At 36.3% G+C, this 26,220-nt stretch overlaps 1 protein-coding gene and 1 long non-coding RNA gene across 3 annotated transcripts in view; one reads left to right on the top strand and one right to left on the bottom strand.

The window, feature by feature from the left end:
* Window positions 1-26,220, bottom strand: part of LOC114873934 (furin-like protease 2) — a 208,916-nt gene that overhangs the window by 74,705 nt on the left and 107,991 nt on the right. The gene's annotated exons all lie outside the window — the stretch shown is intronic.
* Window positions 889-1,711, top strand: LOC114873937. The gene is made up of 2 exons (XR_003789013.2): window positions 889-1,238; window positions 1,354-1,711. It is a non-coding gene; the product is annotated as an uncharacterized LOC114873937 (long non-coding RNA).

Here is a 26,220-nt window from a genome sequence, read left to right on the forward strand (position 1 = left end):
CATTCCATAACACGTCTGGCAAACAAGAGTAACGTTCGAATGAACGGATATGACGCGAAGCCCCAAAGCGACAGCATAAAAAGAATCGATACTCCATTTCTTTCATTTTTCTTCTCATTTTATTTTCTTTTCCACCGAAAGGTTCGTTTCCCTTCGCACGAATCAACTTCCGCACGTTTCTGAATGAAAACGCGCGTTAATCGAGCGTAATTAAAAAGAAGAAGAAAAAGAATCAGCCGCTGGATTTCAGTTCAAGAGAGAAATGAATTTCCTCCATTAAAATGTAATAATTTCAATTTTAAATTTCTTCGTTAATATTGAACGTAAGCAATATTTAATGACGAATGTATAAAATAATTGAATAATGAAAATTATTAATATTGATAATATTCAGATTGGATTAAGATTTCTGGAGTCCAGGACTATCAAACCTTCGATGTTTATAATAATGTATTGATGCAGTTTTGGTTTATCATACATAATGGGAAGTATTTATGTAAATACAGCTTCGAAAAAATATGTAATAGGAAAAGAGGAACATGGAAGGATGAAATCGGGGCTTTTCTAAAATTTATCACTGTTATTATTCATGATAAACTTATGATTGACCTATTCGCTATTACGTCTTTAGTTTATCATGTAGGTTAGCTGATAACGTAACATAATTGGTTATCTGCAATGACGCATGCATAGAAAACATGATTCAGTACAATATTATGGGTTCATAAAAATCATGGAAAAATATGAAGTAAGTGCAAAGTCTATTATGTCTCCCAACTGTGAATTATGTACAGGGCATTTCATAAGTTTCTACGTAAACTTTATGAATCTAAAACTTCTAAATAAAATTAATGAAGTTTCTTGTAAATAAAAAGAAAATATGAAACTTGATAATTTTCCATATGAACAATTTATGAACTCCTTTAAAATGAAAAAGTATGCGCTATTACGTTAACAAGGGTAGGTCTTAAAGAGAGGGACAAAATAATAAGTTTGAAAGGTGTACTGCATTTTAACGTGATAATAGGATTCCACCAGTGTCTTTTGACATCAACCAGAATAATATAAAATTCTTTCTCTGGGACTTTCTTTTCTTCATGGTTCGATATACCTCTAGGCAAAAGACATTATTATCATCGTAGCTGTGGCTCGATTAATGATTCACGAGATGGAATACGTTCAGTTCGTATTTAATAACGTCTGAGTTCGTTCTTTCTCCAGCGTGCCAGACATCCGCTGTAAGTTAAAAGAGCGACCGCTCTTTCAGATTCCCCATTTTATATTTTACATTATTTTTTCCTCTCTCTCCTTTCTGTTGATAGAATCTTTAGCTGGCTGCTTTCCTTTTTTCAGATACGGGATTCTCCGACTATATCTACGTACAGCGACTACAGGCCCAACAAGACTGGACAGGCCTTTGTGTTCAAAGGGTATTGAATTTGTTCATTGAGGACAAGCACCCTCTGCTCTATCCTAGGATAAAAATGTAAAAAACTTCGCAGTGCAACAGTCTAACAAACGTCAACAGTAACAGCAGATAACTTTGATATCAACGACTATGCTCCATCACTCATTGTCTGACCTAGAGCATGGTGATGACTAGTCAGTCTTACCGCGACCGCCAAGGGATGCGGATCTTCCCGTTAAATATACATGTACCTTTAATTTATTATATTTCTTGAGCTCAATAAACTTTATTATTTAAACTTTATATTTGTTGAGTTCAATTTACTTATTCCTGCAGCCCTTATATCTCTGCATCCCTTATATCCTTGCACCTCTTACATCCCTGTATCTCTAATATTACTGCATCCCTTATATCAGTCTATTCCTTACATTCCTCTATCCTTTACATCCCTCTATGCTTTACATTCCTCTATCCTTCACATCCCTCTATCCTTTACACCCCTGTACCCTTTACATCCCTCTATCCTTTACATCCCTCTATTCCTTACATTCCCTTATATGCCGCCAACCCTTATATTCTCTATAATTCCGTACCAGCACAGTAAAAAAATCGTGGCAAATTTAGTTCCGATTTTAGCCGCCAGATGGCGCTGATTCGAGGTCGAGATTTTAGTTCACATTTTTGCCGCTAGAGGGCCAAAAAGTCTGCATGATTTAGTTCCTTTTTCAAAAACCAGATGGCGCTGACTCGAGGTCGAGATTTTAGTTCACATTTTTGCCGCTAGAGGGCCAAAAAGTCTGCATGATTTAGTTCCTTTTTCAAAAACCAGATGGCGCTGACTCGAGGTCGAGATTTTAGTTCACATTTTTGCCGCTAGAGGGCCAAAATCTCTGCTTGATTTAGTTCCTTTTTCAAAAACCAGATGGCGCTGATTCGAGGTCGAGATTTTAGTTCACATTTTTGCCGCTAGAGGGCCAAAATCTCTGCTTGATTTAGTTCCTTTTTTCAAAACCAGATGGCGCTGATTCGAGGTCGAGATTTTAGTTCACATTTTTGCCGCCAGAGGGCCAAAAATTCTACCAGTTTTAGTTCCTTTTCTTGCCGCCAGAGGGCGCTGATTCGACGTGAAGAGAATTAAGAAGAAAAATTGAAAGAATTTAATTATTTAATTAAGGGAGAAACTTAAATAGATTAAATATATGTTCTAGAAAGGAAATTAAGTGCTTAAATAAAGAAGGTGAGTAAATTAAAAAATAACTTACTTGCTTCTTTAAAATAATTTATTTATTAAAGTGCATGAAGTAAATACAAGCTTACAAAACAATAATTATAATACTTTTTGGGACTTGTACTGATTTGGACTAATTTATAAAAGAAATAGATCTAAGGGAGTTGTTAGTGCAAGGTGTTGTACAAAAGTGTCTGGTAAAATAGGAACTGTGGGGGTGTCTCACCGGAGAAGTCTGGGACCTCCAAAATTATCCTCAAGAACAAAGGCATGTCCAGTCTTCTTGTATCTGTTGTCACTGGTATGTATATGTGTATGTATTTACATCTAGTGGAGCGAAGTGTCCAGTTCGGTTCGTTAGTGCTTTGGTGTGTACACACGTGATGGCAGGAAAGATGAAAAGGAGCTTTCTGTCAGGCCTCGAATTAATATCGTGCCAGTGATTTGATGGCGGATGTCCACGACAGCGGCGCGTGTATGTTTCAAAAGGAAATCAGCACACGCCTGTAAAGAACCATTGGATGTTAAACCAACAATGAGTTTCTTCGAAGATCAAAGCGTAACTTTGATTTGATGAAAAATTTTTAGCGGCTTTCTAGTTTTATCTAGGCTATGATTTACTCGGAATTTTAACGCTTGAAATTCTGGCTACAGGGCGGCTCAAAAGTAGTGCAAATTATCAGTCGTGGCATTTAATTAATTATCATTAGAAGATCCACTACTGATAATTTGCATTTATAAAAGTGAATGAATTCTTACATGATTAAAAGAAATGATTGAAAGAAGTGAAAAAGTACCTGACAAGTTGATGAAAAAAGATGGTCCCAGCTAACATTATCGTCTTTCGATTTTCTCTTGGATCGAATAGCTGATGAAGAGAGACGAGGAAGGACTGTGTCACGGAGATCGGTGTACAATTATGCAAAGCGTGGCTCATTTTAAATGTAGAAACGCAAAGTACCATTTATGGGAACACCACCAGGGAATAGTGGCACATGCTCTAGTGCATACACACGGTTCACGAGCAAGCAACACTCTACATGTATGGCATGCTTTTTCATGGAAATTCGTCGTCGTCGTCGTCGTCGTCGTCGTCGTCGTCGTGATCGTGAAATTATTCAACGACCCCTCCGGTGCAACACGATCACATCTTACAAGCTTAAGCTTCTCTGTTTAAAGAAGTTTGTTAACCCTTTTGCTATCAAAATCGACTGCACTCGATCGTGACATGTGAATCTCTGTAATCCTCAAATCCCTACACTCAGCTACTGTATATTTCTGTAATGAAAAATGAATAAATCTTTTCCAAAGTTATTGCAAAATAAAAGAGTAGAAATGAACGTACAAAAGATGTATACCTTCGATATCATCTTTCCATTCCTTTGTCGTAATGGAGATTTAATTTGTATATTTCTCTGTCGAGAAAGGTGAAATTATGTTTCGTAAATAATCGAGCATCGATAGGAAATGAAACGGATTGAAATCGATGGAAACATTTTCGATTTCATGTTCCATTGATTTCAATTAATGAAACAATGTTATACATCAATATCGAAAACGATTTCAAACCTTTTATCGGACATTTCAGCGATGTTCTTTCATTTATATCCTTTTTTCTCCGGTGTTATTGTTGCTGTAATCGTTGCATCAGCATCGGTATTAAACGACAAATCAGCCTTGCTACAATGTGCAACATGATTTTTTCATCTATCCTACATCCAACGTCGGATATTTCGATTTGAAGCGATTATTATTGAATAAAAGAAGTATTACCCTAGCTATTCAAAATTTGTATCAAAGTGGTGAGAAGAATAATGTTACAACTGTAATTACACCATACCATATTTTAAAATTTAAATATTTGCTTTTTACGAGAAATTTGGAATGATGTTTTAATTTATTATCTTGAAATAAAAGTCATAAAGTTGAATTAATATTGTCACATTCCTTTACTATTAACATATCTTCCATATCTTAAAAATATAGCATAAAATTTTTAATATTTTCATTTAAATTTCAAGTATGAAGGAAGATTACTTAAAATAATCCACTGTTTCTAACTAATAATAATATATCACTTGAATATCGTCATATTTTTAAAAAATATTGTAACAGTATTTCATCTCTTTCATTGAAAATTCATAAAAACGGTATAAAGAATTGCTAACACATTATTGGGTGGAATTAATTTGCATAAGCCATTGAAATAGGTGCTTATCGGGAAAAAGAAACCAAAAAGAATCTGCAAGGATTAGTTTCAACTCTGTATTTAAAATTATATATGCATATACCTTAATTTTGATTTTCTACAATTTCAAAGCTGCAGTATGATTTCAATGCGGTTTTATTCGAAACTTCTCGCTGTACTAATGAAAATTATTTCAACGAAAAACTTATGAATGTACCCGAGTAATTCTAAACGAATTTCAAAGCTGCCAGCATTCGCTTCTCCACCTGCAATTTTTAATATACGAATAGCAATTTTTAAAATTACTTTCCACCTGGCAAAGAAAATATTGCTGCAAATAACAAATGGAGAAATGTTCAAATGCATAGAACTATACATACTGTGTTCCTGTAAATTTTATTTTTTTTTCAAAACCAGTTTATTTTTATGACAAATATAATTATCTCTTAAAGACGAGCACAAAATGTCGTCCATAAAAATTTCGTATTTGAAAAACTACCTTGGTGGTGCTAGTGAATAAAACCATTCGATTCACGAGCCTTCGTTGAATGTTGGCAACAGAAACCTCTGGTGACAAAGTATACGGAGTTTTAAAACCGAAAGTACAAAAGCTCAATTAAGGTATAATTAACTAGCTCACGATCCACCGATACGATAAATGAAGAATTATCTTGTTCGTTTTCCGGCTTTCGAAGAGACTGGGTACAAGAGAGTCGACAGAAATGGGACACGATCATGAAAAGACTTAGCCTGTTGAAAGAAGAGGCTCAAAGGTCGCCTTAATCCGACATATTTAGAGCAGTAATGCGTGAAACGAACTGTAACAAGCAGCGTCTCCTCGTCCATGGGGAAATATGAGCATGGAAACGAGTGAAATGGGTCGATATCGTGTCACTCGTTGAATGAAAACGAGAATACTAGACGTTTTGTACTTAAAAATGTAAGTACGAAATCCTGCGTCGAAAGTTTCCTTATTACTTGAACCACTGAGGAAGCTCGTTATGTTAGAACCTTTCCCACTGCCGATGTTATATGTACTCCTCTATGTTCTTTGTATTTGTAGAACAATATGTATGCTTTTCCCCTTTTCACTAACATTCGAACAAATGCTTTTATTCGTGAAAGAAACCGTGCATCAATAGCTTTCAGTATTTTGAATGCATGTAGAATGTAGGTTAATGTAGAAATTCCAGATTTGTATTTTTAAGTATTTTTATACTTCTTTAAAATTCACAAACACGTATAGTACAGAAGCTTAAGATTGAAACTTAAACATAATTTTATAAATAATCCGCTTCCAGACATCAAAAAGAACATTTCGCAATTTAAATAGTCCGCGTGAAGGGACTTCTGTTACTATATCCACCTAGCTGCGCAGTAGCGACCTGCGCAGCAGCGACCTGCGTAGTAGCTACCTGCGCAGTAGCACACAGTACTTACAAAGAGCGCCCATAACTAAAAAGCTTCCTAATTTCTATTTTGCATAGCAATTACGCCCAGAATCGTCCACTTTTTCAAAAATATAAAGAAAATATTGTCTAATACTTTTACTTAAGTATATAATGGATCATTTTTTCTGATCACTGAGCTGTAAAATCGAACGGGAGTGTAATTGTCTAGCAGAAAGCTCCTAATGTATCGCTGTAGTTGAGTCTCTATACAATTTCTGAGCCGTACGTGTTCGTTCCGGTTATCCAGCGTTGGAGGTGTAGCAGTTTTTGACGGAAGGAACAGACTAACTACTTTATCCGGTAAATTCTGCTCGGCGGGACTTTTGACCGTGCTCAACGTCAACAATGAAACTAGGAGCAAGTACGAGGAAATTCAAAGCACGTTAAACTAAATTAAATTGTTTTGGCAGTCGGGAGAAAAGTTGGCACTGTCGTAACAGGGATATATTTTATATCTTCAAGAGTGTTTTTGAAAAATATAATAAAATGTTTCACTTTTTTCTGTTCTTTCACTTATGCTTTTGTTTCATGACACTTGAAACATGTTACATCATTTTTTCCATTCGAAGAAATAAAATTTGATGTATAGAAACGTAATTTCTATTTGGAGTTTTACAGATCCAAGGGAAAGAATAAACAAAAGTATGGAACGAAATTTAAAGTGATGTTCCCATGGTAGCAGTTACTAAAAATGCTTTCAATGCATAGAATTTTAATTTGTAATTATCGTATCTGACTCTTTTCATGGAGTTGCATTCACGTTCATTACAATGAACATTGCACCGTTGATATTAAATCTTTAATATATCCGTTTGTACAATTCACTAACCTCTTTTAACGTTCCGCCATTCAACGTTTTCATTTCCATGCTTTTCCTTGAATTTTACAATTTGACGTCGAGTCTGTGAGGCAGAAATAATGGTAATATTACTGGAAAGGATCGTCAACGTTCACTGTCCCTCATTTTCCCAACGTCCCTTCGGCTATCTCATTAAATTCTACGTGGAAAAAATCAAAACCGAAGATCCTTATTGATCGACGTAATAATGTACCTGCCTCTATTGTTTCTTGTTCATTTTGTAGAATATTCAATTCCATAGTAAAGTAATGCAGTAAAGCTGACATTGATATTTAATTAACATGGTAAATATTATTTGGAAATATTTCACATAAATGTAATTATCAAATGTATTAATGCTAATATAACATTTTCATCGTCCTAATTGCTATCACACAATTTGCATACATATATTTCTTTGTTGCAATTGAACCTGTTAATGCATATTCATAATCAATTTCTAAAGGTCTGTTTAGAACTCGTTCAATATTATACAGTAATTATTTAGGAACTGGTATATTCGTTTATCTACAGGGTCAATAAACATTTGTAAAACATGCATTTGTAATTCATAATCGATGCACACTGCATGTTAATAACATAACAAAGAAGAATTAAAAATAATATAATTTTCATTTATTTGCAATTTAGCTATTGGAAAATATGAACTAGTAAAAATGATAATAGTTTCCAATGTTGAATGAAAAAGAAATCCAATAGTGCATACCATCGGTCATTGGAACAATTGAAATTTGCTATCGCTGGTTCTTTCAATAGATTTTAGCGTAGACAAATGGTTACTCTGAGAGCATGCTGACCAAATGTTCGGGACAAATATGTACCAGAACGATCGAACGGTTCCTATGTTTCTTGACCAAGCCTTTGAAATGCAGGGAACTCTATTCACCGACAGTTTACCGTGTAAATTATGGTTAAGGATGCTCTTTGATCGAGTTGCTATGGAGGCAACATCTAAATAAGAAACGCCCCATCCTATTTCCATGTTCTATAGTGTTACAGAGTGATGCTAATTAATAATTGGCCTAGAATGTACGTAATTACGAGTAGCTTATGTTTAAAACTTGTTACTGTCAGTGATGGATCGATAAGGGAGGAGGGGTCCACCCCTTTTCTCTTAAGAGTAATGATATCACAGTCTGAAAAAATTTTTAATATATACCTAATGAGATATTAAAAAATAAATTAGAAGCAAATTTTAAATCTTTTAAAAGATAGGGCACTCGTATATTTTTAATTCAGCCTCACAGCGAAATTCAAATGACTGAATAATCAATGTAAACGAATTTAAATAAATTAATCAACGTGAAATTATGGAACATACTTCTGGTTAATTTCAACGAAATTTCAGGAAACGTTGCGCATCCTACACGACAAATCGACGAAGTAATAAGACCAGCGGCTTGTTCCAGACCAGTGAGTTATAACTTATAACGGCCGCATCGTATTTCATGGATACAAATTGTTACGAGCTTACGTAGCCACCCACTACGTGGACAGGTGTGCGATGAGAAAGCGCGAAAGGCAGATTGGAATAGCGATGAAAAACGCGTGCTCTAAAAGAATACACTGCCGCTCGTAAGTCCTGGGACACTTATCAAATATCAGGGGAATCGTATAAAAATGTTACAAACCTATACTGTTTTGGAAGGACGGAAAACGATAAAAGTAATGAGAACGATAAATAATAGATTAATAAATAAAATAAGGACGTTCTGGGAAAAAATTACCGATTTAAATTTGTTGTCATTTCTCTCTAGTGGTTTTCTAAAAGTAAAACTTCACAGTCGATAAGAAGACAATATATCACTTGAAAAATAGTACCTTCAACCTCGAGGGGTTTGTATTTTTTTAAGAAGATCATTAGCTATTTTTCCTGTAAACATTTAATACTACGAATTATCAGCTTCAAATATTATGAATCAACAAGTTTTTGAACAAACTTCCACGCCGAGTTTGCATATTAATGTACACATCAATTATTACGAGAAGAGAACTTCGGACGCAACTTGCAAAGTCTTAATTAACAGTGTTAATTACAAACTTCAATAAATCATTCAAACAGACAGCATCAGGATACACATTTAGAGAAAGAGTAAATATTCGAAAAACGAAGCCGCAATTACTTCTAATATTTTTAATCGTTCCAAATTAAAAGTAAACAACCAATGGATTAATTAAATATAAAATTAAAAGAAGGACCATTAATCAAGAAAATTTCAAACCTTCCATGTATCATTGTATCCATATATTTTTGAAAATAAAAATCTTTTTGAAAAAATACATTGTGTATCTTAATTTAACGATTAATGATACCTTTGAAAATTTCCACTTTCCCTATACCAACATTTCCATAGATACCTTTAGTGCAAGGATTTAACAAAAAGCGAGCATATCCAGATTAAACTACAGTGAACAGAAATTAAAAAAGATTTTCAAAGTGAATCATAAAAAATCCAGGCCAGAATTAAATAACATGGTCGGAACGATTTTGTAGCAAAAATTACTATTACTGGTCCTTAACTTTCATCACGGCAGAGTTGATCCTCTCTGATTTCGTTTTCCTTGAAACGCTTTGAAACGCCAACAGTTCGTCATGTCAAAAAAACATTAACGACCTTCTACTCGCGGCGAGAGACTGTCAAATGCACCTCGTAATCACAGAAATTAATTACGGACATTTTTTTCTCCGCTCTTTTTTTTCCCCTCGTGGGCGTCGTGAAATAATTTCGCGGAGAGAACACCACCAAATTACGGCGAGAGCTCGAATACGATTTATTTTAACCGTGATAAGATAAAGCAACCACCGTTCGGGAACAAAGAAAAAAATAATGGAGATAATTAAAAATTTTAACCAAAGTGTTGCTGCGAAAAAAAACCGATTAAATCATTTGTTTTCTAATTGACTTTGTACGCGTAAAAGAGGTGATTTCTTTCGTAAAAATAAGGAACAAATTTGAGCGAGAGAAGTTTGTTTCTATGTCTAATCAGTTCGAGTAATTTTACCCAAATGGATTGAGGAGATGAAATAGTAAATACCTACATTGTCATGACACTGGATTTTATGTCACGACTTCAATTAATTAATTTTTCAGACGGTAATGAATCGCAACTTTCACTCTGATCACTTTAATCGCACCAGAAGTAAAAAATTTTCAGTAGAAACAGAAGATAAATGAACATGTCTGACCATTCGCGTGTTTATACTACTGAAATTGCATCACTGAAAAGTAGTCGAACTTCAAACCTGTATAACTTTGTTAAAATTTAACCAAAATCGTTGCATCAAAAAGTAAATTAAAGCTTGAACCTTCTACTTTTTCCTACATTTGGCCAATTTTAATTAAATCAGCATACAAAGGGCGAAATCTGCCCTTAAAGAGGGGCTTGTATAATAACAATTTTGTGATGTTTGACAAACTTCCTGGATTAAATTGTAAGAGCTGTTTGATAAAATATACCACCGTTAAAGTGCTAAAATGTCAAGAAGAAAGAAAGGAAAAGTTTCTTAAATATGAAGAAACGTAAAGCAAGATTGCTTTATTGTTTCAACCAATACGTGTCGCGAGAAATCCAGAACTGGCGTATTCACGGGGCGCATACATAGAATAACCGATTTCAGAATCGATGGATGTACTTTGAGAATTTATCAGTGCCATTTTATTCGATCGTTCGCTGTCAGGTGCAGGCAGGAACAGAAATTTTTCGTTGTCACAAGGAAAGGGAGAAAAGGAAGGCCGTTCGGATGCATTGAACTCGTCGACGGTGCATCCTTTTTGTTCGTCGACGGTTTTACGTAAAGTAACGTCTCTCCTCTGGTTCGACGTAACCAATTCGTGGAGGAAGCCGTGTCTCTTCGAAAGACTTCTCTCCTCGAGAGCAACAGCTTCTTTTGTGACGGAAACGGACTGGAAAACCGTGCGACGATTTCACGTTTTGCTCTGCCCCTTTACGTCAGACAGCCAGAAAGAACGACCCCCCCTGTCTCGACTTCCTTTTTCGAGAGGCCTTGCCTCTGGATTAACCTACTCGAATCAAGATCACGAAGATACTTCTTTCTTCTCAAGCTACGTAGCGTGAAACTGCCAACAATGCCGACTGAACGATTCGCAGGAATTTATTCTACATAAGAAATTCTCAATGGAATATTCTTAAAAATTCTTACTTGGTATTCGATGCAACTGGGAAAAAATATATTTCTAAAATAGTTAAAAATAAAAAATGTTAAGAAAAAAGTATATTGGAATTAAATTATTCTTTTTCTAGATGCACTTTACAAAGAGGTCAAATACTTGAGCCTTAAAATTCATCATTTTCAAGTATCCCACTTTTTTTCTGGAGAAAGGAAAAGCATAATTCACGAAATTGGTTAAAAGTTACATGGCATCGATCAATCAAAATAATAATATGAAGAAAGTTTTCAGTGACAGAAAAAGAGTATAAGAAAAACACGATTCTTTTCCACCCTTTGAACATTTCCGAAAACTTTTAGCTGTCGATATACATACATCGCTCCTAGCTTATGCACCTCTCAAAGGATTAGGAAGTGCTCTAAAGTTGTGGGGAAATTTCGTCTACAAACAAAAGTGCACGATTCTCACTTACCCTGGTTAGTACCAAAATTTCAGAGACTTAATATAAAAATATTTTAGTAGATTTCATGTTTATCAGCAAGCACAATATCAACGTGTCTGAACGTTAATGTAGATCACTGTAGACAGACAAGATAGAACACGTTCATACATGGTTTCAGGTAATGCTGACGAAGGAAAATCAGGTAACTCGGCTGGAATTTACACGGTGCGTTAATCGTCATGGCTTTTCATCGAACTGGCAGCGAGGAAAATTCAGGAATGAAAAGGCCAACGGCTACGTGTCACGCTGCTCGAAACTTACGCAGCGCCAGCAGGGCAAACTAATGAGAACGACATCGCGTCTGTCGCTCCATTGCAGAGCTGTCCTATCTTCGTTCGTGATACGATATCAACCAGCAAATTCAGTTTTTCCGTACTGACCGGGTGCAACGCCAACCGGAGTAAGAGTCAACGTGAAAACCGTTGTGTCACGTACAGGATGTCACAAATGTAACGGTCGTGACTTACAAAGGCGATCGATATTCAATTTTTGATGAATTACAAGATGATTCAGTTTCCATAAGAAGAATTCATAATAGACCGCGTTGAAAGTAACGGATTTCGTGAAAAGAATCGAGAGTACGTTGTTTCATAACGTTAATGCAATCCACAACTACTCCGAGCCGAGAGTTACGCAAACAGAATACGGAAATTGTCAAAGCAGCCTAATGTTGTATTACGTTCACTGATACACGTGTCCTGAAATCCCGATAACGAACGTTATTTGTTCGGTCGCTTAATGACCATTACGATAATTACCGGTTTAAGCGGTACGCTGCGCTGAAAACGATCATCGTTGATGCATTGATGCACGTTCGTAAGTGGCCGGTATCGATTTATACCGATTGCACGAATCTTCAATACGGATGAATAATTCCAACTACCGATTGCAAATTCTATGACGCGTGTATAGTGGCATGCATTAATATTCAAACACCACGATATTTAAATAATTATTGCCACGTACATATACCCGTTCGCATATATGTGGTACGTTAAGAGACACACGTATACACGATACTACATTCAAGTAGATGTTGTAACAAGTATACTGATTTACAATTATGTGGTAGGTTGTGTGATATCTATTACGATATTGAGATAATTATTGTAATGCGCTCGTTAGCAATTGTACCAGATTGTTATCGTGACACGACATCGCAATGCATATCATTAACATTGATGATATTTTATATAAAGTATAACATGTATTTTTAATGAGAAAAATAAAATATTTTGAAGTAAACTATAATGACCATATTTAATTACTCACGCAAAACTTAAAATATCGGATCGATCGATCGATCGACCACGAAGGACATTGTGCCCTCGACATTTCAGCCATCACGGCATGGTTTGCTTAATCGAGTTACGAGACCAAATGATTTCGCTGATAAAAACGCAGCACCGGCCAGGCGGAGGCGGAAACTGACGCGTTTTTATTATTAATCCAACGGAGCCGCGGCAACGCCATAACGGTGCAGCTGCTGCGAGTAAAAAGGAATCCTTCTCGCCCTCCCTTTTGCTCATCCATTTTACTGTCTTTTCTTATACAAACCCTATTCTGTTTTGCTCTCAGACCGAATAAATCGAAACCCGTCTGAGAGGAAAATTTGAAGCAGCAGCTCTTTACTCTTTAAATTTCTTTCCAATCAGAATCCTTAAAAAATTTACACCGATTTTCTAATAAAATAGTAAACTGATCATTCGAGCTTTATGAACGTCGATAATTGATCAATTTATTTAATAATAGCACCGGATGCGTCGTCTATGACTCCTTACGAATAAGTAAATGCATCTGGTGTATCACAGAATTTTGAAGAAAATTCCATAAATTAATAAACGTGAAACTAGTGTGTTAAATATATCTTCGATCACAGATTGGAGGAGCCATCGAATAAAGTTCGAAAGTAACTGAAACAACAGTTTCATCGAACCGCAACGTGGTCGATCTGGGAAATGTAATTATCTTCATCAAAGCCGACCACAGAAAACATAGCGAGCGTCCATTACGGAATTGTTCCATGGCACGATAATTTACGACGACACTGCCATACACACAATTCCACTGTTCATTCAATTAGATGGATTAAATCGATCAGAAGTGGAAAACGTGGAGTTCCTCTATCGATTAGGTGTTCAGGAAATTATATCGGAACGTGATACATGAAACAGTAATTCTTTCAACATTTACGAAATAGTATGCTGTTGAATATTAAATGACTGATATCAAAATATTAAAATTCAAAATCAAAAAATTCCTTTGTTACGAAACAGTATCTGTTAATGAAACAATCCAACTTTTAATGTGAAATTTAAATAGAAGGTTCGAAAACAAGCATTCTCTTTAACAGTTAATAGAAAGTAGTTGCGAGAAGTAATAACAATTCGACGCGACTCGATAACACTCTCGACGGTCATTAACAAAGCTGTTAATTAGCGGAAAGAGACAGGAGAGAGATGGAGATTAACTTTGCCCAATATGGACTAGTGAAATCAGCAAAATTTCAGGATTAATCCTAAACAAATATGCGTTTAAACGTGGCTTTGTGTCGCCAATGTGGCACCTGTTGCTTTCAACAGGCTAAACAGCCGTGAGTCTAGCAACGTGCTCATTCACCTACTCGATTGCTCGAATATAGTTGCACAGCTACCCGATCGACGTTTCGCCACCTCGATCAAGCAACGACAAAGGATTTCATGCTGGTTTATTGCACCCGAGTCAAGTGCGTCACACAACGTGTCACTAGCACCGCTCTCTGTGCTTGTTTAAATGCTTCTAGCCGACGGCGTTCATTTTGAAACGGTGCATTTCAAATATCTATGGTGTTCGTCTTAATCTATTAGATTTGCAGCTCAATTCGCAATCTTCTCGTCTGATTTTCTTTTAAATCACTCGAATTTTAATACAAGGGAATCTAAAAACCACCCTAAAATTATTAGCTGTCATTTTTTAATAAAATTGTATTAATTATGGCTGATGATATCGATAGGGTTGAAATGCTGTAAGGGTTAATACTGTTAGGTTTCTGCAAGCAGCTTAATACGATCAAATCTATATTTTACCAAGCTCTCCCCAAGAACTCAGTCGCGAATTTATCCCATTTCCGTTTCTCGATTGCCACCGCCGCGCCGCAAATTTCCCTACACGCGACGGAAAACCTCACGCTTTCAGACCAGATTATAGAATTTCCGGCGCAGCCCGCAGCCTTTTTCGACGCTCGATTTTTGAACAGGAAAATCATGGATCGCTGATGGATCGTAAACCGAGCGACTTACGAGACACGAGTTAAAGTGAAACATAAAATACTTGATGGTACACCGGAAGTAGCTTCTTCGCTTTTCGACCAAGAAAAGCCATTCTTTTTATTTAAATCAATATTTGGATTAAATTTCTAAAGCTTTTCTAAATGGTAAATTCATAGATTGTTACAAGCAACAGTTTAAAAAAGAAAAAACATAAGAAAATGGATTAACATTAAATGTATTAAATGTATTTCATTAAAAATATTCTTTTGAAAGCAAAGATTGCAAAGTTATTTCAGACGACAGTTTTCAATGAATCTAGGCTAAAAGGGGTCACCAAGAAGAAAGAAAAACCCTCCCTATTCCACATTCCATAATCTTGTATTACTTACTTAAGACATCAAGGCTCGATTTTATAAAATTTATTTACGCGTTTTCCACTTAAGGAAAACTCAATTAATAAATAAAGTGTCTGAACGCCTACTAGGCGCCAACAATGTGGAGTGTGCAATTAAGGGTGCGTGCCTTTGCCACAACCAACTGATTCATCCACGTTCATCAAAGAACAACACCAAACAGACTAATTCCCATGATATCAAATTCCAGTAGAAAAATATCCCTATGGTAAACATTCAGAGAACACAGAAAGATAAAACGTTCTTGTATCAGCGTCGAAAGTGTCGTGCAATCCTCCTTTGTATTTTTCTGATAGTGGTTTTAATTTTCACTAATATTAAATATTGTTAAAACAATTTTTATTTTAAAACAAAATTTGAAATAGTTTTTTTTTCTTTCTAAATTTTATCCATCGCTGGAAATAATACCAGAAATCAGAGGTATCGGGATGACAAAAGAAACATAATAGCATGGAAAAGCATCGAATTGCAAGGATCGGATATTCGATTCGGAAATGTGACGTATCCTTGGCGATAATTGGCAGCAACAAGACCGTTTCAACGAGTCTACCCGGAAAGGAACGGAAGCATCTGGTGCAAGGAGACAAGGAATACCGAGAAATTCAATAACCGCAACCATCTCGCCAATTGAAGTGTCATCGTCTTTTATAGAAACCGCGTACACAGGGCAAAGAACACGGCCTGAAGATCGTCGCCGCCTTTGATACCGGAGCATGTTTCCTTCGATGCAATAACTGCACCGTCTCCTTTGTTACGTGACCCTGAAACGAGATCTTCACCTAACAGTGGATGATCAATTAAATTAGCCGTCGTGCATAGACTAAGATCGTTGTACCTTGCAGTCTAGGATACGGTTACCCTTCGTCCATGTCAATGAGGAGGAAACATAACTACAGAGACAATATCAGGGATCAAATTTATACTTAGTTGCCTTTACACTGATATTACGTCGAGTAAATGGAATTAACCTTTGTCTCGTGATTTTTGAAAATTTTAAGACCAAGAGATCCTTTAATTTTACATTAAAATCAATCTTTATTTAAGGTCATCTTGATTTTTCTTACTGAAACGGGGGACTTTTATTCAGTTGGTTTTATCGACGTTGTAAAGATTAAGATCTGTTTTATTACTGTTACGTGGTATCGTCTTCACTCTGTCTCAACTTAGAAATCACTTGAAAGCAAATCAAGTGTCCCTACGGGAGACAACTTAGATCTCTACGGTTGCAAATATCCCGCACCATAAATTATAATAAAAGTGTACACAGCTCTGTGCCTTTCAAATGCATGAGTAACATAGTTTTATCATTTTTATTTTTGATTCTTAGATAACAAGCTTAGTTTCCCAAATATTCGCGAAAAAATATTCTTATTATTATAACATAGAACGGTAAGAAAGACTTTTAGGATCGTTCTTTCTCGTTCAGTTTTAAAATCGACCATTTTCTACTATCCTACTTCTACCATTTCCATCGTAATACCCGGAAGTGGAAGTTTCCATTGGTCCTTTTGCTGTCACGGCAAACTGTAACTAGATCAGGGTAATTTGAACTAAAATTTCAAATTACTTGCGCGAACGTGAATTACAATAACAAGAATCGGATGAGTTCCATAAAATTCATTATTCATTTTTCCCTGGTAGCCCGAACACCGGTTCAACTTGAAACGAGCTTTAGCTACTTTCATTACGTAACCTTCTATTAAGTTTCTAAGAAAATTTTCCAAGACATCGCGAAGTGATTTAATCGATTTCAACAGGCTGTCCGATAAACGACTTTTTAGTAACTCTACCTCCTGTTATTAAATGTACAAAGATAACATAATCAATTGTCTTTTAAACAAGAAATGGTCTATTAATTATTCTGTCATGTAACATTAATTTAAAAAAGAAAAGAAATATAGAATTTTATTAATTATAAATAAATCAAATCATTTTATAAATATTCGCTTCCAGCTTAATGGTTCAAAATAATCTGATATTAAATTTTCTAAACGAATCTGTGATAAAACTTTTTGGATAGTGTACACATACGTAACAGGAGGCATAATATTAAGATTAATTTCAAGATATGCTGGACGTATCCACGATAAAGCGGACAATTCCCAAGTGCGATAAATCATTTTAATAGAAGACTCATAAATCACCGGCACAGAGGTAGCCTCAGCTTTGGCAACTACTCGAGAAATTAATTTTTTTTTTTTCCTACGAAAATTAAAGCGCATCCTGTTTTCCCTCTTATCCTGGCATCGACACGAAAGAAGGATACAGAAGTGAAGAGAGAAAGAAGAGGCTTTTATGCATCACGCTATCAACGATTAATCAGCTTCACCGTTTATTAGGTCTACTTTATCATCCTATATCACGAAATCTTTCTATTTATTAAAAAATGTTTGATGTTATTTACCTTCGAAAGGTTTTTCCTATGACTGAAATGTAAAATACGAAAAATAGAATATTTTGCGATTAAAAAAAGCTGTACTTTGATTGTTCACTTTTTCTATTACATAAAACACTGAAGCTTATTCATTGCATTTTCAATGTAAAATCTTTGATCAAAAAAACACACACATTTTCCATTTTCTACCGCTTCATGTCCTTTCTGTTTCTCTTTATTTATTTTTATGTTTCTTTCTACGGGATTATCAGATTTTTGTTTGACCGTTCCCTTTTGTTATTTTTTTATTTCATAGCCGCTATTTTTCTTTCTGTTCTCTGTCGTTTGAATCTCCCCTTTTTAAACAAACATCGTACGTCGACTTCTGTTTTTCCTCAACATTCGCAGGGAAAAATATTATTCCAATTTATGGAATTTTCATTAATTTTTTTAATGCCAATTGTTGAAATAAGGTATAGGATTTATACAGTAAAAGGTTTGTCAATAATTGATGAAGAAAAATTAATGGAAATTTTCATCTCCATATTGTCAATATTATCAATATCTATTGACAATACGTTCAGTTTCGAGTTTATATTCAGCAATGTTTAATAACAAAAAATAATTTGTATAACCATTATTGCTGCTATTTGTTTTCAATATTCTGTCAATATTAAAAATGTTTCAATTTTTATCAATATTTTAAATAACAGCAGTATATGTGTTTTCTCACATATTCAACAATATAAAAAATATATATACTGGTCGATTGCACGCAATAATATATTTTCATTGTGAAAAAAATTTTTTTAAACTACGAAACATATACAATTTGTACACTAGAAAGTCTTGGTGCTCACCGCTCCCTTAAAAGTTTAATGACCATCAACATCTTTTTATAAAAAATTCTTTCAAACAGTTAAATGTTTCTTTTCCTGAATTTCAGTGCTTATGGAAAGAAATTAAGGGCAGAGTGATTAAAATATAAAACTGTTACAAAAATATGACCTCATTGTTAAAAAAGGTTCTTACACAAAAGCCCTTCACTGTATTTTAACAAGGAGAACATTTTTCACTCGTTCTTCAGTTAAACCTTTCCTACTTTCCACTGCAAACGAGTGACAAGCCTTTAACTATGCTGAAAATTGTCCAACTGTAAAGATAGAACGCGTTTCTGATTCCAGAAATAAAATATAAAACGAAAAATAAAAGATTCGACACCGGCGTTTTTAAAAAGTTAAAATAAAGAAATGCACACCGGTGTAAAATTGAACTTTTCCAATCATTCGTGCTATTATGCTTTGCTTCTTGTTCTTTTTATTTTTAATCAAACAGAATTTAAACGAATGTTCCCATGAAAAATTTCATTTTACAAAGTGAAAAGCATGAACGTTCTGTGCAAACGAATTGAATGAAATGAATTGAAAGATCAATCGGATCAAAAAGCAAAAATTAAATCATCATCATGGCTTCCTCTTATGAATGAAAAATATATATAAAAGCGGTCGCTGCACATTTTTAGTACGTACCAATTTTTTATATTCTTGTAGAATCTGTCGAGTGACAGCAATAAATTTAAAAAAACGTAAAAATCAATTTAATTGGAAATATTGCTGACAGGAGATTCTAAAATCGAATACTTTCTACATTTAAATAAATCTCGTTGATTGACAATTTGTCATTGATTTTGCAATATAAATTCCACGACAAGATCGTTGGCTTAAAAATGTCGACTGGCAACACACGATATGTCAATCAAAATTATTTTAAGCCCGAATAGAATATAGAATATAAATCTGAAAAGAAATGACGCGCGCGTCCGATTCAAAAAATCTGCTTTGAAAACTTTTTCATTTACACACGAATGAGAATTTACTAGTGATAAGTTTTTAACATTACCAACATTATACTTTGGAACTTACAAAGTCTAAGCCGTACTTGGCAAGAGGATACCAACCAGAGACCATTTTATGTAAATTTCGAACGTTTGCAATACCAAACCCTAAAATCTTCAGAATAATTTAAATAAAACTTAATCCGTGGAATCTTGATATTCCTGATCGTGCCAAAACTACAAGGCTTTTGCTTGCGTGGCAAGAAGTAGATTACTTTTTTTAACGTTGTTAATTAAGGTAGCTGAGAATTTGGGACTGTAACAATTTTAAGAATCCCAGCAGTAATAATCAACAGCTAAGGGGGACTAACGAGAACGACTTACACAACATTTCTCTCGTACTTTTCCCGGAATAAAAGTGTATCGACGCGCATTAACAGGCAGCAAAACGAATGATACTTCAACCAGGGTTTTCCACGCACCCCAACCGACTCGTAATTATCGCCCGCTTCTATTTTCAACGAGACCCGCGTCGCTCTTTACCTCCCTCTCCTTATTCTTAAAAGGTGAAAAAAAAGAATAAACGGAAAAACATGGAAGAAAAACAGCGTATTACCGTCGTAACAACACCGCGGTCGTAAAATTCCGACGGACGCAGAAAATTGCATGCTGAGAGAGAAAAGAAAGGCCAAAGAGCAAAACGACGTTACGTCTGAAACATGTAATGGCGAGCGTGTCCTCGTCTCTGGGGAAAGTTCCGCAGAAGCGTGGCTTTTACATCGTGTTTCCCTTTTCTTTTCTTTCTTTTTCTTTCTTTTTTTTCAAGCTCCACCAGGGACTTCCCTGTTGTGTTCGGTGGATCGACCATTAGTATCGGTGTCTCTTCACCAGCGACAAGACGCGAAATGCAAAATGGATTTCGATGTAAATTGTACGTCAGCCGAGAATTCTCTTTTAGAACGAGGAAGGAAACGATGCTGAATCCGAGGAACGTTCTTTGTTCGTGGAACGAACAGACGAAACGCGGGAAATCTTGCGCGAGGTAGTTCATCTGTATGCTTAACGATCAAGACCAGTTGCTTCCATTGTGTGATCCTGAATCCAAGTAGTTAAGTCGGAATAATTTGCGCCGTGCTCTCAAAGTGGTGATGCTCGATTGGCTGCGACAATTATCCGCCGAAATTTCCCTGCGTCTGATGTACACTTTTTCACCGATTCGTCTTTTCCACCGTCGAAAATTAATTTATCGAACTTACTAATAGCGGAGGAGCGCATGAAAAGTTTAGAAATTTCCGTGTTATCGTTAGAATGCAATTTTAACCGGTTCCTTGGTTAGCGATATCGGTCGGCGTTAAATTATGGCCCCAATGCGGTGGACACCAACCGAGCGGTCTCCGGGCAAAGTTTATTTTGGGTCATTGAAGCACGATTTACGTTGACGCGTGAAGGGACGATAAATTTCTGCGGCACAAGGGAAAATCCGCTTGGAAACGGGTTGACGGTGTAAGGAAAATTGTCGGACTACCCGGCTTCCAGCTCGTGTTTACAAAGTCACGCGATTGTTCGTTACGTCGATTGAGACTCGAAGCGGCAGTCTAATCTTCTAATGAACTTTGAATAAGGCTAAGCGGATCGATACGTGTGAAAGCGCGAAGCGAATTTCCAGATTAATGGCCAACGTTCTCTATGACGACACCTAACCTGCAGTGGGTGATCAAATTATTAGAGCCACTCGCGTAAATTCATGATTTTACATAAATATTATCAATAATTCTTAAATGAAAACCGAGGTAAACGGAGTTTTTCTTATTATTTTATGATGTATCGATACTTGTAAAATTTGTGGAAATATTTGTGGAAAAAATTCATTCCTCATTTTTAAAATCTCAGCTAATTAGGTTAAGATTTTTCTTTTTTTAAACGTCTTAACCCATTTTTGAATGCAAAATAAAAGCAAGCATGGAACATTCGTATTCGTGTTAATTAGCTTCCTTGGTGTAAAAAGATTCCACGTAATGGATCCACATCCCTTTTTTCTTTCTCGATCCTTCGTTTTCTACACCGCCACTCAATTCCGCGCGAGTCTCTGGCTGGACCAGAGATTTCGCCAGAAATAAGTCTCGTTCGTTCCTTCGTTCTCCGATGGTTCGAACGTGTGTCGTTAAGGTTGTTCAAGAGAAGGAAGAAAAGAGAGACCGGGAAGCTATCGTCGAATGGATAATTGAATTGCAGTCGAGGACCAGGCTGCGTATCCGTTCCCGGTCAAATCACCGTGAAAGAAAGGAGAATGGGAGCCGAGGTCCGAAGAGGAATAGGGTTATCGTTGGTACACGCTCGAATGGAAATTATCGTCGAAAACGAATGGAGGAGATCGACGTATTCGATACGAGCTCCTCGAAACAGATCGAACGAAATTGCACGCTTCCGTTCCGCGATAGATTCAAATTTAATTATGATTTTTTACCTGTGCTAGGATTTTTTTCGAATCGCATGAATTCCCGTGGAGAGGCTCTGCACTCGATAGAAAAAGTGAAGGATCGCGAATTTTTTTTAATTTTGTAGCGTTATTTCGAGGCGAACATTTATCTCGATTAAACTTTAGAAGAAAATAATTTTTAACTTGAAGAGCTTTCAATTTCACAGCGCGCAACTTTTTTCGAGTACCTACTTCGTGATAATTTGAAAAAATATTAGAGTTACATTTTACATCCAATTTCTGTTTGACTTTACGTTGAAATTAATATTGTAAAAGTTATAGATCTCACGGTTCGCATCATTTTTGAAACATCTCGTAGCTCGTACAGCTATGCGATTCTCGTGAAAGAGAGAGTTTCTGTTCGATCTCCTACGATAATTGGAAAATTGATCGAGTAGAGCAGAGATATTTGAGGAGGACATAAAATTTCGTCGTAGAGTTTGAAGAGAAGATGAAAGCAAAACGAAGGGGTATCATTCTGGATTTTTGAGAACCCTTGTACTATTATCTTGACGCAAAGTGCGCGCCTATTTTGATGCACCCTATAGATTAAAGTATGAAAACGACGAAGCAAGGAGTGTGTCTTTTCGTTAATCCGAAGCAGAATTGCGCGCCACTCGCGACTTTGTCAACACAGCAGCCTCGTTGAAAGTTGCGAGCGCTTTTAAACTCGTCGGTACGCGACGCGTGTCGAAATGAGCCGCCACTACACGCGCTGGTAAACGTTTTTCTCGCGCAGCGGAATACGCGATCGATGTTTCCGGTCTAGCGAGTTTCGCGTAGGAAACTCCTTTTCGCGGCCGCTCGATCGCAGGCCTCTTCCAGTTAAGAGTTCGAAACTCGCCCAATGTGCTTCAACCCCTTCCGCTCCAACCAACGACGTCTATACATATTTTATTCGCCCTACCGTGTACACCACCCTACGTCTTTTCCCAGTCTTGCTACACCCTTTGCATATAACTATGCGAAACTAACCCCTTGATACCATCGGTTACCGCCGCCACCATCTTACACGGGCCACTCGAGCTGCTACAGATTTCTCTGGATGGTAGTTCGGTAGAAGAGAGGTTTCATGGTTAGCTACAAGAGTGGCTCTGTATTGACCATAAGGAATAATTTGTGATATCTTAGCAAGATACATGTTGCAGCTTTCATGTTAACCAATTCACTGTCCAATTTTCTATTAAGAATATTAAGGAGTTATAAAACTTGAAGAAACTTCATCAAACTTTATAAAACTCTATCAAACCTTAAGCTTCAATTTGATATATATATAAGTACCATTTCGTGATACTTTTCTGTCATGAAATTTTCATCAAATTGACCATTGAAAAGATGACAGAGTTGAAACATCTGCGACGTGAATATTTTCTTAATTAAAGGGTTGCAATTTACTGTCACGTAAAGGTGTACCTTCAAAGTCTTAATCATCGCAGTATACGACACTGTCTTGATTGCACTGCTGCCCATCCTTATCCTCGACCGTCCTTTAAACAAGGCAGGTCAGTCCACCCTAGTGTGTACACAAGGGAACAATGGAGTCACTCATATGCAGACGTCTCAAGCTGTGCCATCCATGGTGGCACTTTTCGAACGCGATATCAGGAAGGTGAGTTTGTTCTTTACCGAGAAGAGAAGCCTCCACCGGCGTGACAATCCAATTGGTTGGCCAGCTTCGGTTTCGCTTCTGAATATTCGGAATTGCAATTAGACCGGCTCGCATCTGATCTCTCGGTGTCGGTACCTTATTGTACGGACCGGTGTTCCCCGACGTGGCCGTGTAATCCTGATACAATATGAATGGTAAGTAAGGGATAGAACGGTGTTATTCGCGGCACCGAATGAACGAGACACGTCGACGGCAATGCGAGCATTTGAATAACAGACTAACGTGTGTATATATACGCCAACCTAACAAACGAGCTCTCGTTGAATTACGATGGAAAACCTAAATTCTCTTGGAAAGAACCGAGAGAAGACTTCGCTTTTTCTGAGATAGCGAAAGGAATTAGAGTGGGATTATGAAATTTAGAAATATTGACATTTTCTTATTGCATCCTGAATTTTATCTGCAATTCATGGCTAGAAACTAGGATCGATTAAAAATTCCAGCAAGATACGTTTCTCCTCTACGAGTGAAGGGGAAACACACACGTGCTTATGAAATAGTTCACATTCTTACATAAGGAATAAAGATTACGACATAAGAGGACTGTCTGAGAAATTTCCGTGCGAGTATTCTTCTGTTGAACGTCACTGTTGATATTTCATTCTCAATACCTATATGTTTTTACATTATTAAATTTAAAAAATGAAAATAATGTGAAATACAATGCACGAAAACAGTATAAAAATACTGTTCAACCCTTTTATGGACACCTAAAATTTTACGTAGGTACTTGGATAATTCAGAAAACAATAGTCAAATGGATTAATCGCGAATGGTCTGAAGGAGGATTGGATTGGTCAGTGAAGGAGGATGCAATAGGCTAAAGGTACGTCGATGCATTGCCCATGGTATCGATCATTCCTGGAGGTGTCCTCGTTACCGTGTGACGTTAGGTCTTCGAAATTGACCAGATGGAATACAACAAGCAACCATGACAGTATACTCACGTCTGGTATAACTGAGGAACGTGAGACGCGTAATCCACGCTCCGCTGCCACGTCTCTTTTGTTTCATTCTCATTCCTTTCAGGCGGCCAACAGAACACACGTACACAGCTTGGGAACATTTCGAAACGATTATCTTCGAGTCGCCTTGCCTTCTGCACCGTTTCTACATTCGTTTCCCGATAATTGTTATTATTATCCCAGCGTGCACCGAGTGTGACGTCGGTGTTCCACTTGTGCCAAACGTATCACGGCGAACCTAGAAGAGCCGCACTGCTTTTGTTGCCGACCTTGTTTCGGATTAAAGCTACGTCTCCACGGAAGTCTGGCATTCTGCACCGATAATGTTAATGGAGATAATTAAATTCGGCTATTCGCAAGTCATTCAAATACTTCGGATCGTTCGGATACTGGTAGTTTGGCTACTAAAATTGGGCCTCTCTTCATGGTCCGCCGTCCGAGCGTTCCAGTCGACATTGCACCGTGACCTGTTACATATTGCATTCTCAATCATTTTATTCAGATTTTTGTTACGTGATAAATGAATGAAAATAAAAATTATTTAAATTGCAAAAAATCATCATTTCTATATTGTAATCTCACTCAATTCTGTTCACTGATCCATCGAATTTTATAGTTGACTAAAATTCAGCTGAATTCAACCTTCGATTTCACCACGCTTTTAAACTCATCACAAAGATCCTGCACTCTCGTCACGTATTCACCTTCTTACGCTCAAAATTCCAGCGGCGTTTCTAGAATTCATTTGGACGTACATTTCACTCGAAACGGTTCGTTATATCCTAAACAATCGCTTAATCTTTCAGGAACGTTTGTCTTTCCTACGCATGAGAAATTCATTCTTCATATGAAAAGTTTATTCACCTTTCTGCTATTTTTTCCTTGTAACATAGGATCTTTCATTAATTGTTTACTTACTTTATTAGTTATTTTTTCATATACGATAGGCGAGAGAAATTTGATACACTATTAAAATTTATTCATCGATATTTTTTCGTTGTTTTTTTATTGTCTGGAGCTTTCCTTTCGATCCAATTTCCATGAATTTCATACCCATACTCTCTATCCAGTGTTTTCACTTTCAGGTTCAACCTGTCAATATAGTCATCGAATTTGATTATAAATTCAATATTTTTGATTGACAGTCTGCAATATTCACCTGTCGAATTAGGACCCCTCAATAGTTTCAACATTTTTCATACTTTTAATAAAAAGGCTTCAACAAATGAAAAATTTGATTTTATTTAAAATTTCTGCTTGTAAATCGTGAAAGGTGATGATGGCTGATAAATGGATAATTTGAGTACCTTCCAAACATTTTCAATGGCAATCGAATCGAGCAAATTGCCAGGCAATGGGAATTCTATCGTTCTCCCAGTGCTAAATCAATAACAATAAATAGTAAGATATCATATCACAGTAATAAATCCATCGTTACGTATACGCGATCGTTTACATGCGTGTGTGTTTAGCAA

The sequence above is a fragment of the Osmia bicornis genome, chromosome 11 (assembly GCF_907164935.1).
Source record: "Osmia bicornis bicornis chromosome 11, iOsmBic2.1, whole genome shotgun sequence".
In the NCBI taxonomy this organism is placed as follows: Eukaryota; Metazoa; Arthropoda; class Insecta; order Hymenoptera; family Megachilidae; genus Osmia; species Osmia bicornis.